Genomic DNA, 16,024 nt, shown 5'->3' with positions numbered 1-16,024 from the left:
AGAAACTAACAACAGCTTTGTGCGCCTCATAACTCCATTGTTCTTCTCGGGACTTTACAATTGATAACGGTGAAAATAGCTTTTAAACTGAAACGCGTTTTAAGAAAACTTCAATCACCGTAATCCATGATCCAAATTAGTTTATGTGTGTTATAGAAAAATGATCAATAGAAGTGTGTGTGTATATTTTATATTGTAAAATTGCATATTTAAGTTTACAAAATAAAATATTGTTTAAAAAATAAAATATTAAATGTTTATGATTAAATCATTACACAATACAATAAGGGAATAAATAAAATAAATTATATAGTTTATGTATATTTATGGTATAGGCACATAATTTTGTTCTTTGATTACGTTATATAGATATTTTGAAAATTATTATAAAAGGGGTTTAGTGCGTAAATATGCATCATAATTTGGTGTCGCTCTCACGCTCTCATTTGATTCCTTTCGAAGATTTCCCAGTCGTCAACAATATGTATAAATTAGTATTAAAATTGAATAAATTATCATATAACTATTTAAATTCTAAGTTCCATTAGAATCTGGAGCTCAGAGGGACGTGCAAGTGTCCGTGACAGTATGTCTACAGGATGGGCGGTGCAACGTACTCGCGCCGTGTGAAGAGATCCCGCGGGAATTGCTTCGCTACTGCACAATGACTTTAAGGAATGTATTACAACTCTCATTTAAAAGTTTTAAAATGTAGCAAACATTGTAAAGTTATGGTGTGTGAGGTCTAACGCGCAGGTAGCCGTCACGATGATCTATGGCCAATTATTCTCATCCTGAGAGGAGTCACGCGCCCAGTAATACATTAGTAATGCCTTGATAACGACATCAAATAAATTTCTTAAGACGTGTCCATTTTAATCTCATCACACAAAGCATTGCAACACAAAAAGCGTAAATAGTTGTTAACTTAACACTCACTCTATGCATTTCAGCACGCTTAAAAATATTTCTAAGAAATTTAACTTATAGACATGATATAACCTCTCTAGCTAGTCCCTAAGGAATGTAGACGAGTGGTAGATACTCGCACACCTCCATAACAAGATAATCTGTAAGTCTCTTGAGAAACTCCGCTGCTAACAAAGGACCTGCTATACATAATATAGAAAGATATCTTACTTCAAACTAGAGTGTTTTTAACTTCTAAGTTATGTAGAAAGGGTAAAACGGAGCTTGAAACAGCTAGTTTTATTGATATTTTATTTCTTACATTATTTTGAGAGCGAAGATAACATGGAGATGAAATTTATGATGTTTAAACTTCGTAGTTGTATCATAGAAGTATAAATATCTTATCCTACGCCTTTGAGTCTAATTATGTTACTGACGACGCTTGGCTACTGCTGATCTTATACATTAAAATATAATTAAAATGTGAATATATGACATATGTTTATACAAAAGTAAAAAGCATGCCGCTATATTTCCTGTAATTTTACTTTGTTCCTCCTTAATGCACATTTTTTCACAGAATACTCATAATTAAAGCAGGCATCACCTGCTTTAAGATAATTAATAACGTACAAGGGGTTAAAAATGTTAATTAAAATGCGTCCTTATAAAAGGAAGACTCGAAGACTAAACTTTACTAAAATTCTTTTTTCTAACAATTCACCATTTGATATAAAATTCTACCAATGGAAATTATAAATTTTATCGCTGGTTTCTTTTAAGGACGTGCAATTTCTAAGGACTTGAATGAAGTTAATTTTTCGGAAAAGCATTCTCGAGTTTCTGATCTATTCGAAGTAATTCCACATGAGTCATAATGGAGAGCGTGTGTTATAAATGTAATTGCATGCAGAAGTACAAAGACTGTTATTTTTCAGGAAGCCCATTGTAGCTCTTTGATGCGTCTTTTTTTAACAAACAGTCATAATTAAAAATGTCTGCTATGAGATAATTCATACCTAACAGAAGCTTGAAAATTTTAATTAAATCCTTCTTAAAATAACAGAAAGCATAATATTTGTTTAATTCATTCTTGTCTAACATTTATTTGAAATAAATGCTAAACTGAAGGAAGTTATAATAAATTAATTCCCGGAAACCCCGTAGCATACTGGGAATTTGCAGCGTATTTTTGGAATACCACCTATAAAAACGTCTTAAATTTTAAATTGTCGCAACAAAGTATTATTTTGCAACTTTTAGGACATTACAAATGGTTTATGCGTTATCAACTAACAAATACATTCAGCAACATATCTAACGCGTTATAACTAATGAGTAATCATTAATATAAAGTCGTTCTGAAAAATATGTCAAACGGCAATTAATTCGAAATGATAGTAAGGCAAGCACTGAGGACTATAATTCGCATTTATAAGTTTTGATGCTTTTATATGTCTGTAAATAATTGTGGAATATATTGTTTATTGAAAATAACTATTTCACATTTTGCAACATTGAAACTAGCATTCACGCACTCATTACTTCAAAACATGAGACTAATTTCTTCCATGAAGATTTAACTTAATATAAATTATAGATTTGGTACGGTATATTACTTTTTATATTATTTGCCGCATGCATCGTCTTCGTTGTTCCTTTAAAAGAGCATTGTTTATTTATGTGAATTAACCAGTAGTAGAACAAGCTTTGTTCAAAGTAGAGAGAGCATTTTGCGCATTCCCGCTTAGTTCGAACAAACTATCTCTGTATTCTAAAAAGAAAAATCATATTAGCTCTGTTGGTTTATATTGGGGATACAACTTTGCACATGCTTCCCTCTTGTTTCTGAAAACGGTACGTGTTGAAGCATTTATTGTGGAGGATACGATATTTGTCATATCATGAAGATTGTACGCGATATTGAATACTCGTATAAATTGAATTGGATATTACTATATCTAATATCTGTTGGTACTAAATAGGTACGTTGTCAAAATATATTTTTAAATAGAAACTTTATATACTACATATCGCCATAATAATATAGATCTTTGTTAGTTAAATTTTCAGTATTCGCTATTAAAATTAATGCCAAATTACATTACAATTTTTCTTAAAACATACGAACATGAGGTTCGAAATATTTAATGTAACCTTTAAACTGATAAATGAAAATCTTATGTTTTAAATAAAAATTATATTCAGCAATTTAATAACGCTTAGGCAGAATTATCTAAGAATCTACGTCAAGGTTTCAAAAATAAATATTTTCAGTTATCCTATCTTTAAATTTACTGTTACCTTCTCTGTTTTCGGGTCGAAAGCGGCATGTGCCGATCGACGCAGGTGTCATTAGCAGAAAGGTTCAACTGTAATGTAAATTAGGTTCCATTTCCTGTCCCTGATTGAAGTCTGCAGGCACGCCCGCCCACAAAGGCTAACTAACGCTTTATTGTAACGTAATAGCTATTTATTTCTCCAACTATTATTCTATTATTGTATCCGATATAAAACGTAATTGCTAGTAATTTACTGGTAATTTAGTCGCAATTTGCTAGTATTAATTGTTTTTTGGCGTTGTACAAAAATGTGTCCCGTGGGATTTCCATGATAAAAACTATCCTATGTCCTTTCTCGGGTCTCAGACTATCTTTGTACAAAATTTCATTAAAATCGGTTTAGTGGTTTAGGCGTGAAGAAGAGACAACCAGACAGACAGACAGACAGACAGACAGAGTTACTTTCGGATTTATAAAATTAGTAAGGATAAGGAAGTAAGGATATCAAGTCTATCAAGGCTTAGTGTCCAAAGACAGCCCAGCACGAATGTAAACTAGGATCCGAATTTGGTACCAACCGGTCTTTATCCGTCTGTCAAACCAACACAGCATTTATGCCCAATAGTTAGACGATAAAATAATTATCACGGGTTAAACTTAACTAGTCAACCGTACGAATACCAAAACCACCCATTTAATGACACAATTAGAAAACCATTGCAGCGAATTTCATACATTATTCCGGGCAGCAGGTGATTTTCCGGTCTTCAATGGTTGAAATTGGCCCTCCAGTGGAATTGCACAGCAATTGCAGTTACGTGCGATTAAACCGTCGACACACAGCATAAGCCTGACATAATAGGCGTTTGTTTCGCTACCGGCGAGGGAATTGGGATCAATTAACAATTCTCTCGCTAAAGAAAGGAACTGCAAATTGATAAAAATGAAATAAGAGTAAAATTGAAATGTCTGATTGTAGTCGTAAATTGTTTTTTTAAATGTCATATAGATTTGAGTGATATATAAATATCTGCAAAAATACAATGACTTGTTAAACTTGGGTGTTATTCGATAGTAGGTATTGAAACTTGTTGAAGGACTTATTGGCGGTTAGAAATCTTCCGGTTATGTCGTATGTACCCTTCATCAAACTTTATAAGGGCAGAGTCATGCATAAGCTTCAGACTTTCCCCAGGTATGGGCATAACCTTCGCAAGCTGTGAGGCATAAAAGAGTATCTAAAGTAGTGAAGAAAGTATTTTTTTATTTGTTTACTAGCTGACTCGGCAAACGTGGTATTGTCATATAAATAAAAAAATGTTATGGGTGAACAACCCTTATCACTTAGGGGTATGAAAAATAGATAGTAGCCGATTTTCAGACCTACTGAATATGCATATAAAATTTGGTGAAAATCGGTAAAGCCGTTTCGGAGGAGTACGGTAACTAACATTTTATATATAAGATGTATCTAATTTACTACCTGCCCGTAGCTAATCTTGAAAACTATTGAACTAATTTAAACTCTTGAAACATTAGAGCGAGAAATTCCCGTAAAGACAAACTTTGTGAGAAACATCGAAATACGACTGAAGGGTAAGTTACATTAATTATGGCATGAAAATAATAAATTTATCGTTTCTCGCACACAGTGAGACATTTTCCACCGATATTGACATGCACCTGCATATGACGTATGTGGCTATATTGTACACGTCATGTTGAACGGATCCATGAATTTGCAGCCTTCGAAAATCTGCGAGCAATATCATACATCACTTTAATGAAAAATACTTTAATGAAAAACCAATCACTGATTTCATCGAAATTTACTTTGTGTATATTTTTTGCAATTCCATTGCAAAGGTTTAATTAAGGTCGTAGTATTTCCGAATTGGAATTTAATTGATTTCGTTCATGCAACATACCTGTTTTGTATGTATTATTAATAAATTTATACGTCTTTCATGTACGTACTGGAAAATATGAATTCAGTTACTTAACCATACTGAAATTTTAATGTCTAAAGTGTATTACTATAAGAAATATTTTTATAGGATTCCGTAATTAAAGAGTTAAAACAGGACCTCCGCCGTATGCCCGTCTGTCGCAGAGCTCTATCTCTTGAACGGTGATAGATAGACACATAAATTTTATATATTTTAAGCTATAACAACAATGCAAAACAAAAAAGTTAGAAAAGTTTTCCGGCAAAGAATGATTTTAGCTTAAGTTCATCTGTATGTACAGTTCAAAGGGAAAGTAAAGTTTAAATGTGTATATAAATTGCCTACTTCATTAAAAGTACAATTCCTCAAACAAACTCCATATTAATGTGTCATATGAACATACGAAGATTTGTGTCACTTATTCGTTTGTGTTGAAACTCAAATAAAAAGTTTTGTTTTGTCTACAAAGTAAAATATATCCCAGATATCAGTTCTCTTACAAAAGATTCGGGACGCTTTGACGTAGACGTAATATTACAAACGAGATTCGAAAGAATAAACTGAATTACGAAATAAACTTGATAATTATGTTTTTCTTCGAATATTTTCCTTGCAGGGAGAGAACACATTTAAAATTAATTTTATAATGTATACTCTGAAACACTTTTTATCTTATAGGTACATAATTATAATATGTACAGTTCTGCACATAATTCAAAAGTAGCAGAATTTCTAACACACTATTAAATAGAACCACGATTCACTACTAGAAGTTTGTTTACGCTAGTATTTTCTACCGTATCTCTACAGTAGTAAATTTATTTCTTATCATTATCTTTCTGTATAGCACAAATATTGCTATACAGAAATATATAATCACACTCTATCTGTGAACCCTCGTCTACATACATGAACCCTTTGTGGTTCGACTCTGGCAGCGTCACCGCTACACCTATTTCTGCCTAATAACAGCAGTGTTAGGCGCTGCTGTCTTCCGTTTTGAAGGGTGTGGTAAGGGAGACATTCTTTTCCAAGGCGTTCCAGCTTAGTCCTCAGGGGTAGCGGCGCATCTGTAGCCGACCTCAAGTAGAAATATCTAATCCTATCTGGGCTTGATTACTAGATGTCCATGGGCGGCAGTAGCCACTTACCATCAGGTGGACTGCATGCTCGTCTACTACTCATATATTATAAAAAAACATACAATACTTGTATTATCAAGACATGAGCTTTTAAAAAATAACTTTAATTTCATCAAACCCCGATGGTTCCGTACACATCTTCAAAATCTATCCAATCGAAATACTTTCAATGGTAAATTATTTCCCCGCATTGCTTAGCGTTGAGTGGATCTATATTCTGTACGCGACGAAGATCCACATTTATGTAAATGGATTTTACATCTGACGCAAAACCCACTTTCCTGATAGTACTCAGTTTAAGCTCTGAAAATATGTACAATCGTATTGCCTTCAACATAACTATGTACTAGTTCTATACAGACAAAACTAAGTTTAGAGAATGGGCTCTACATCAGCCCCCATTTTGAATGTCGTCAACCCATTACTGTCCCACTGCTGAACACGGGACTTTTCTCAGAATGAGAAAGATTAGGCCATAGTCTACCACGCAGGTCAAGTGCTTATGAGTAGACTTCACCTATCTTTTTTTAAAGATCTCTCAGGTATGCAGGTTCCCTCATGACATTCTGCTTCACCGTTAATTTTTGAGTATTGATAATTTTTTTTTTGTATTTTTTGTGTTTTTATTGTATTTTTGTTATTTGATTTATGGTAGTACATTTTTTTCATTGCATTCACATAGAGTAACATCAGAATTATACACACAAAGGCACGTTTAGCACGTGGGCTCTACAAGGCTCTACATTTAAGTTCATTTTTTAAATAATAATTGAAACCTGCCAAAACCAGCGCAATTATGGTATTGCGATTATAGTAACATTTTTTCCACTTCCCTCTTACCACAAGAGCCAACACGAATGAAGTAGCCTTTCCAGCCAACGCTCTTGAGACCACTTGGCTGATGATGCTCAGTTTAAATGGAACCTTTATTTAAAACCGGAGTAATACTTTTATTACAATTTAATTGCAGTGCGATATTACGCTCACTGAAATATGTGTGCGTTGTGCAATTTATACACATATTTATTTTCAGAAACATCTTGTCTAATATTTTTATGAAGATTCATACCTGGATATATTTATAAAAGAAGCATACAAGATCTCCCATAAAAATTGGGTTTCAACTCAGAATCCAAATTGGAAGTCATAACTGAAGTTAATCTTAATCACACCTGATGACAAAGAGAAATAAAAGTTCGATTCATACTTTTACAAAGCAGAATTCGGTATGAAAGGAGTACAACAGCAATTAAATACTACCTGTAATACTACATTACGGCATTACATAAAACATTAAATGTGATGTGTACGTTTACAACTATTAAAAATCATTTAGGTATATACTTAGCAGTCAGCTCATATAAATAAATTTGCAGGAAGCCCATCAATAAATGACGTAGCCAGTCGCCTTCCTTGCCATGTAAGACTAAATGGCTTTCGGAGTGTGACTAATTACATATGTAAAGACTAACACGATCAGAATAATTAACCTTTTAGAAGGCCACGGCGAATGTCGCGACAGTTGGAGAGTCGCCAGTATAATAATAGATAAGTACTTTAATACAGTGATCCGGGAAATAGATTAATAGGGCAGAATCTTCGGCGACCCATTACTGTCCCACTGCTGGGCACGGGTCTCAAAGTGAGAGGGGCTTAGGGCATAGTCTAAAGCGCCGGCCCAGTGCGATTTGATAGACTTCATATAAATGTGAGTTTTTTTTTTCTGAAGAACTTTCAGGTGTTTTTACGAAGTTTTCCTTCACTGCTATGGCTACTGATAATTTATTTCTAACACGCATATAACTTTGCAAAATCAGAGGTGCCTGGCCTCGAACCTCGAATCCTCCAATTAAGAGACCGAGTGTCAACCACTAGACTTTCATTGTCTTTCATAGTATAAAGTATTGAACATTTTCATGCCACCTAATCTTATTAAGAGGAATCCATGCATAGATTGCTACATGGAATCCGTTTACGTCCGTGGGTTATAACTAAGTTAGGAAGCGTAATCCATCACGTTGCTCCAACGCTTTAGAGCGGGTTAGGAGCTGGTTTAGACTAAACTATTGTTATCTGAGAATAGCAACTCGTTTTTTTTATAATATAGGAGTAGCAGACGAGCATGCAGTCCACCTGATGATAAGTGGCTACTGCCGCCCATGGACATCTGTAATCAACCCCAGATAGGATCAGATATTTCTACCTGAGGTCGGCCACAGATGCGTCGCTACCCCTGAGGACTAAGCTGGAACGCCTCGGAAAACTATGTCTCCCTTACCACACTCTTCCAAACGGAACACAGCAGCGCCTAACACTGCTGTTATTAAGCAGAAATAGGAATAGGAATAGGGATCGCTTAATAGGTGAATGCTTTAACTGTCCTATTTATATTATTACACTGTCTGTTCCAGTTGATATCATGATAGAGATCAAATTCAGAAGATGAGTAATAACATGTTCCTGCGAGGTTAATCATGAAGCTCTTCCCCATAACGAAGGTCATCAGTACCAACCTGTGGTAACAACTTATACGGACCAACAGTAGAAAAATAAGAAACGACGGCGTAATATGTCTAAAGTACAGACGGAACCCAATGATAGGATATTTACAAAAAATAATAACGGTTATAATTTATATGTAATTTGGGTGGAAAGCTCTGCCCACTTATTTTTACATTACACGAATTTGCACTTTAAAATAAGCATGTGAATTAAATATAACCACTAGAACAACGCAAATCAGTTACAGATATACTCAATCTCGCGTATTTTTGTCTACCCAAGATACAAATTTGATAATTTATAGTATAAAGAACTTGTCGAATGCCGATCTTTGGCAAAATATTGAATAGATTGACTATTAATAACGGGAGATAGTATAATTAAATAAGCTAATAGCATTTTGATCCCGCGAGCCTATTTAACGCCTTCTTTTAGAACGATAATGAACTTTAAAGTTTATTAACACGAAATGGTTAGTGTAATTTAATGGCAGCGCTATTACAGTTAAATAGCGTTAGAGAAATGACCATAAATTATATTCAACAATTCACACTTCCTATTATCAAGACATCGTTCCTATTATGATCCTGATAATAATATTATTATAATTCAATACTTGCTATTGGTATAAAAATAAATGATACACATATAACTATATCAAAAATTATAATATTATTAGATTCATAAAATATATAGAATTGTATTTATATCACAATTGAATGTAATAACGCTATTTAACGCACGCATTTAATTTTCCACGTTGCATGCTATAACGTGTATTGTCCATTAAATTTAGTATCTTCATATATGTGTGTGCATTTACGATTATGTTCGGAAGTCAGTTAATAATTTGCTCCCTGCCAGATACAAGACATAAATTCCAAAAATAGAGTCGTCTTACCTTTATAACATTATCGAGGTATATCCGATCCGTCCGTGAATTAAATCGGCGCTCACCAACACTGTAATGTTCACTAAATACCGATAAATCACTACACACCAATTTGTTCTCTAAAATTCAAAAGTTCAACAATTCTCGAACATTAATATATCCTATCTACTGCTATACGATGAGGCACTTTTAACTAAATTTAATGTTTAACGACACTATCGATAAAGACAAGCACTAGATTATCCAATATTTAATTACAACCTTGATTGATCAATAATAATGATATAAACCTCCAGTTCAGCCTCGTTAATCGCAGTTATTGCGCTCAGTATCTGAAACAAAGAGAAAACTTGTTTTAATTAATCATTATTTATCAGAAACGTTTATCATTAAAAGTTAAGTGCAGTCTGAATGTTTTAAATAATTCGTATGAATGAAATAGGTGTTGTTTGAGTTTGTTGGCAGTTTAGTTAAGCAAGTGGTGGTCTAGTTGTTTGTAACTCAGCCTCTCAGTCATGGGATCCGAGGTTCGAATTCCAGGTTCAGAATTCCTAATATTTTCTCAGTTGCTTAAACATTTTAATGTGAAGAAAACATGCACGCCTGAAATTTGTTAAAAATAAATAGTTTTCAAAAGCGTGTGAAATCTATCAATGTCCACTTGGCCAACATGGTGCACTATGATCTCATCGGTTACGCTCCAAGATACCTGTGCCTAGCAGTGGGACAGTACCTAATGGGGTGACAACGACGGCGAAGGATTGCAGCTTTTTGCTTTGAAGGGGATGAAAATTTATACGGGGTATTCCAACTTAGTAATGCGAGATATCATGTTGAAATTGGCACATAGCTACCCACCTACCACATATCCATATATGTAGCCAATCTCAGGTAGCACTCCAATTTACGAAATGGACGATTACAATTTTACGTTATTACTAACTCTCCAACAATCCCCCATGGCGGCGCACGTATGATCTGATGTAGAGACACTTACAGACGGACGTGACTGCGGTAGTTTTAGTTAATAATAGTTCATTATGTCATAATTAAGGATACGTTTTGTTTCTCTGTGTATTTTAGCTCACTGCAAATATTTTGAATGAGCATTATGGTCTTAATACACACTACGTATCAATATGTATCTACCTACAAAACTCTTAACATTTTTATGTTGTTCATATCGAATGACACAAATCCGATCAGTTTAGAAAACTCGCTTTTAATTATTTAACTAATAACTTTTTATTCTTATATATTTATTGCTGTTAACTTTGCGCAACTCTGTTTTTAACCCTTACTCAGAAATCTAAGGTAAGTTATACGTGGGAAAACTAACTTACCTAGCTTAATCTTATTGTTTAATTGTTTTTCTCTTTTAATTGTATTGTAGTTCCTCTGAATAAATGTGTATCAATAAAAAAAAAGAAAAAAAAACTTACCTAACTGCTTCTAACTGTTTACAATATCAATTAAGGCCTTAGAAAGGAAGGTAAAAAACCATTTGCACATTAGAAATATGGATTCCACATTTGTACTGTGCCATTTGTCTAATGTAAAGATTGATAGACAAGTATACAATGTATGTAATTTTTTTTTAAATCTTTCTTTCGTTATTTTTTTTCACGTGTTTCTATCAATTGCTGGGTGTTATTACTATTTCGGGCCTCAGTACTATTTCCTTATATCTTACTATTTTCTTACGTCATTTCTGAGACGTTCTGTGTCTTTTTACGTTTTTTCTCTTGTATAAAATAAGCATGTGAATTTAGCAGATCTATTAACTTTTTTTATAATATATTTTGCAAAAAGAATGTTATTTTTTATAACTTTCGATGCAAATCGTCAGGATGATTAGGCGCTTGATTTATCTATTCGAATATTACAAATCCTCGCTCTGCGAGAAAGTAGGTCATATTCAAATCCGTATAAAATAATGTTATAGTAAAATATAATAATTATATTTATTACTTGCTTAATATTTTAAAGTATGAGAATCTCATTGTATCCAAATATTCGTGATTATTCATAAAAAATATTTTCCCAAGGAACTGTATTGTAAATATCTAAAAAAATCTTTTGTCATCGGTAAATATTTGTATTTCTCTATTTCTCCCTCTTCATTACATCACGAAATATTTCATGACAGAGAACATCTTAATTTTGTTAATTGTACTTTCTATAAAATTTTCTATCCAAACATTATAAAAATAAATAATTAGTAGTTATAATATAAAATGTATTTCCCTAATGAGGTAGCATAAAAGTCTTTACTCATAAGCCACGTAACTAGGAATAGCAAAGAGAATATCAGAGGAGCCACCACGCTATGAGTGCCCTACAAGTCCATACTTAGTTCTCAAACCGCGCAAAGTAATACGATTAAAACATGACTATAACTAGACCTGACCTCTTAACGTGCGGTTAAAAGGAAAAGTTCACATGGAAATTCTCATAAAAACTTGTTAGCGATGACACATTTAAGCAAACATTAACTTTTGTCTTGTTTTATTTAATGTACTTTTCAAGATGGCGGCGCTATTTTTTATGATATAGTAATACCAAACAAGCATGCAGCCAACGTAATAGTAAATGACCACTACCATCCATGGGTATTTATGATCAACCCTGGAAAGTATCAAAGTCCTACCTGAGATCTGAGTACCTAATTTGAACGCGTCGTATAAATGTCTCCTTTACCACACCCTTCAGACCAGATTCAGAAATTGGTTTGGCGGGATTGTCTCTGAAGTCTTCAACGAAAACTTTATAGAAAAATATATTTTAACTTTAAACGTGGACTAATAATAAAACCTATGACGACTCAACGACATATTAAGCCTTTTTCTAGTATCAAGGGAAGAGTTGAAAAATATCCAGGCTCGCAGGCTCTTAAGCATTTTTCCACAAAATTGAAGTGTGCGCTTAGTGTCCTCTGTTTTCTCAACTGGAGTGGCAATTGTTTGGCATGCTTTAAATGCTTTCATTTCGTACGTCGCTTTGAAATATTTTCAAAGTTTTCTTATTTCATTTCTCTGTCAGGTTGCTGTTCCCTATTTGTTTTGTCGTGGCACGTACGTTGTTATAATCCATTTTCTTCAGTGTCACTTTCACCTCTTAAATTCCGCTTAGTTTAAAAACATTTTAAATACCTACTGTTCGAAAATATATTTAATACTTGTTCTTGCGACTTCGCTGACTGCCCAATATAATCATTTCAAGAAGAATTTGGAACTTAATTTATTTTATCAGGTTTGATTATTAAAATGAAATGTTGTTGTAACTTCTTTATATATACTAATATTATCGTTAAATCAGTTGTAACTGGACATATGTAATCAAGCCCATATAGTATTAGAGTTCTACCCTAGATCGACTACCAGACTTTGCTACCCTTGATAATTAAGTTAGAATTCTTCGTCTAGATTTCAAACCAAAAGTACTTAAAACTGCTATAAGGCAGAAATAGGTGTGGCGGTAGTGCCTCCTCAGTCAAATCAAGAAGGGTTCTAGTTGCAGGACCCATGACGGGAAAAGAAGTGAACGCGATCTTCAATCTTAACACAATGTTTTAAATATAGAATAAGGGAAAGAAACACTTATTCATAACATTGCTTCCATGAAAGTAACAATTTCAAAACCAGGGTCACAGATCTTTGGTTTATAAAAGAAGTTGAATTTAGATAGCTATCAGGGTGGACGGTTCCCAGAATATTTGCATTACAATTAAATTACACTGAAAAGTCATAAGATGATACGACATACTGAAAACGACATTTAAAAAATGCAAATTACGCCCAGAGTTTTTTAAAAGTTACCAAAAATGCGTCATTCGAACCTTTAAAACTATTAAAAATATTTTGCATAACATTATTATAAAATGTTAATATTACTGGACAATACTATAAATATAGATACCTCTCTCAACAGTCAACGTACAACAAACACATCGTGATTTAATCTCTGATTGTTATATGTAAGTATTCAGCAAAGGAATGATTCCTCTATCTTCGAGTCTTAATATTTTGTTGAAAGTACGGAGATTGTGTCTTCTTTAATAAAAGATCCTCTCTTCTTTAATAAAAGAGTTTGCCTGCATGAGAAGAATCACTATGCTGCCAAAGAATGGTTTCAAAAGTGGCATGCATGTAAATAATAAAATACATACATTTTCTTGAATTGTGACAAAATGTTAGATTTCGTTTGATTAGGAAGCCTGTGGTTAGACAGTATAGGTTAGGCTAGTTGTTTCAACCAGCTCTGTGGGATGCCTTGGGAGCAATTATACGACAGAGGAAATTGCATCTCTTGGGAAAGCTGAAAATTGCCCGAACCTCGCAACTGTGCAATTAAAATGACAATGTGGCCTGCCTTACTTCCTAAAAGTTTAGTGAATTTCATAAGGCGTAGAGGTAATGGACTTTTAGATTCAATGTGACTAAAAGTGTTGCTATTACGAAGGTTCCTATAAAGTGTACTTTAATAAGTATATGGTCTTTTTTAAGGCGTGGCAAAATTCGTAGTAAAGTTACTAAGTCTAACACTAGTTGTAGACGTTAGTCACAATCATTCAAGGGCTTATATACAATTATAACTATCCTATCAAGTATTGCAAATTGGTTGAAAATTGATTGATTCTCTGTCTAAAGATGGATTTGAATCAATAAGAAATGTGAAATGACCCACCACTGTTCATATCCAGTAACTATAAAATAGAACTGGTTTCGAATCCTCCTTTTTACAAATTTGCAAATACAGGTAATTGCCGTAAATGTACAAAATTAGACCACTGTTGACTTACTGTCGGGTGAAATCATGATCGAAAGCAAACCATAAAACGTCTAGTTTACAAAATGCTATTCAAAAACGTTATAAGAAAGCCCATTTTATTTACATAATGTTCAGCTTAAATAGGGGAGCAACTACATTCAAAATTTTACTCAGAAAGCATACAGGTTCGTTGTGACCTCTACTAATATTTTCGCGAGTTGGTACCGTAAAGTGCGTAAATTATTGTGTATTACATGTTATGAATGAAACTGGGGAATAATTTTCACATTAACATGTTTATCATCAATTATATTGGCAATATATCGTTTTATATCAAATATAATAACTATTTCAGAGGCAATTATGAGCAGCATTCCTCACACGCGTCGAGACAATACCGTATTTAATGTACTTATAACACAGTCAACATACAACGTTTTGTAACAATATATTTGTAATATTTCTAAAATATTCGCTTACTATTATAAAAGATGCGCGCGGTCGGCATTTGGCATGTGGCCAGTACTATTGCTCTTTTCTCTCATGACAATTTCTATGGGCTAAAACGCAATACATTCTTCGAGATTATGTGAAAACACGTGATTTTTCCAATATTTGCTCCTTGCTCCCAATTTTTTTTTCTTAGGTGTACTTCTAACGTTGAAAACTTTTTGAATTTGAGTGATTCATTTCATATGATGTCCTCCAAAAGTATAAATTTATTGTTCTTATTGTATTTAAAATGAAGCATGTAATATCTTACCCGTTATTAAAACCACTGTTGCTTTATATCTCTACCGGAAGAACCGGGATCACTATCTCGACCGAACGTACGAATGTCGAATAAGGTTCGGACGCGAATACTAGCGGTACGCGAAACTGCAGCGGGATGAATGAGAGATGCATGTGTGCGAGCGGCCCGCCACGGGGAGGGTACTGTAGAGGCGCAGCGACGCGAATCTGCCTCCTGCCGGTTTCGCGAGCGCAGCGGATCCGCGATGCACGAGAGCGCAGGGCGAGTGGGCGAGGGCGACCCGCGCCGGCCGCCTGCTGCGAGCGACTGCCGCCCGGGCCGCGCCGCCGCGCCGCCACGCACCGCCTGCACCGGCACCACGCACCGAGCGCTGCACGCCACGCTGCCGCTGCCCGGCCACCTGCGAGCGCTGCAGGCTCACGCACCGCGCGAATATCGATGTTTTTTTGTGAGGAAGCGTGTCGTGCCGAGGGCCGCTGCGGGGCGGGCACGCACCGCGCGGGGGGAGCCGATCCTGCGCGCTGCGTCACGCATCTGTCTCGGCGGTTCCTTGCGTGCTCCGCAGCCCGCCATCTGCAGAGACGCGCTCGCAGCCGGCAGCGCGCGCCGCCCGCCCGCTACCCGTGTCACATTGCGACGATGTTAATGCCCTCGTTACCTTTCACTTCTGACACTAACTCCCTAATTCGAGTATTGTACATTCAATTAAAACACATCACAATGTTGTTTGAATGAAGCATAATATTCAAGAGTTTCACGAACTTCGAGTATGTCACTCTCTCCATTTATTTATTTGTTTGGTCCTTTTGTCCTTTATTAAT

At 34.8% G+C, this 16,024-nt stretch overlaps 1 protein-coding gene across 3 annotated transcripts in view; it reads right to left on the bottom strand.

Moving 5' to 3' along the window:
• The window catches only part of LOC140747920 (inactive dipeptidyl peptidase 10), a 150,059-nt gene extending 134,340 nt beyond the window's left edge, over positions 1–15,719 (bottom strand). For 2 of the 3 annotated variants that reach the window (XM_073080564.1, XM_073080563.1), the window contains exons 1-2: positions 15,213–15,719; positions 9,689–10,011 (exon numbers count right to left, since the gene is read on the bottom strand). The gene's annotated coding sequence lies outside the window, so the exon portion shown is untranslated. The remainder of the gene's footprint in view (positions 1–9,688; positions 10,012–15,212) is intronic. The other variant, XM_073080566.1, reaches the window with a different exon arrangement.
• Between the last annotated feature and the right edge of the window lie 305 nt (positions 15,720–16,024).

Source organism: Epargyreus clarus, unplaced genomic scaffold, assembly GCF_041222505.1.
Source record: "Epargyreus clarus isolate Ecla_fem2 unplaced genomic scaffold, WU_Ecla_fem_2.2 ptg000015l, whole genome shotgun sequence".
NCBI classification, from domain to species: domain Eukaryota; kingdom Metazoa; phylum Arthropoda; class Insecta; order Lepidoptera; family Hesperiidae; genus Epargyreus; species Epargyreus clarus.
Note: the sequence above shows the minus strand (reverse complement) of the source record. Positions and strands in the feature narration are given on the sequence as shown.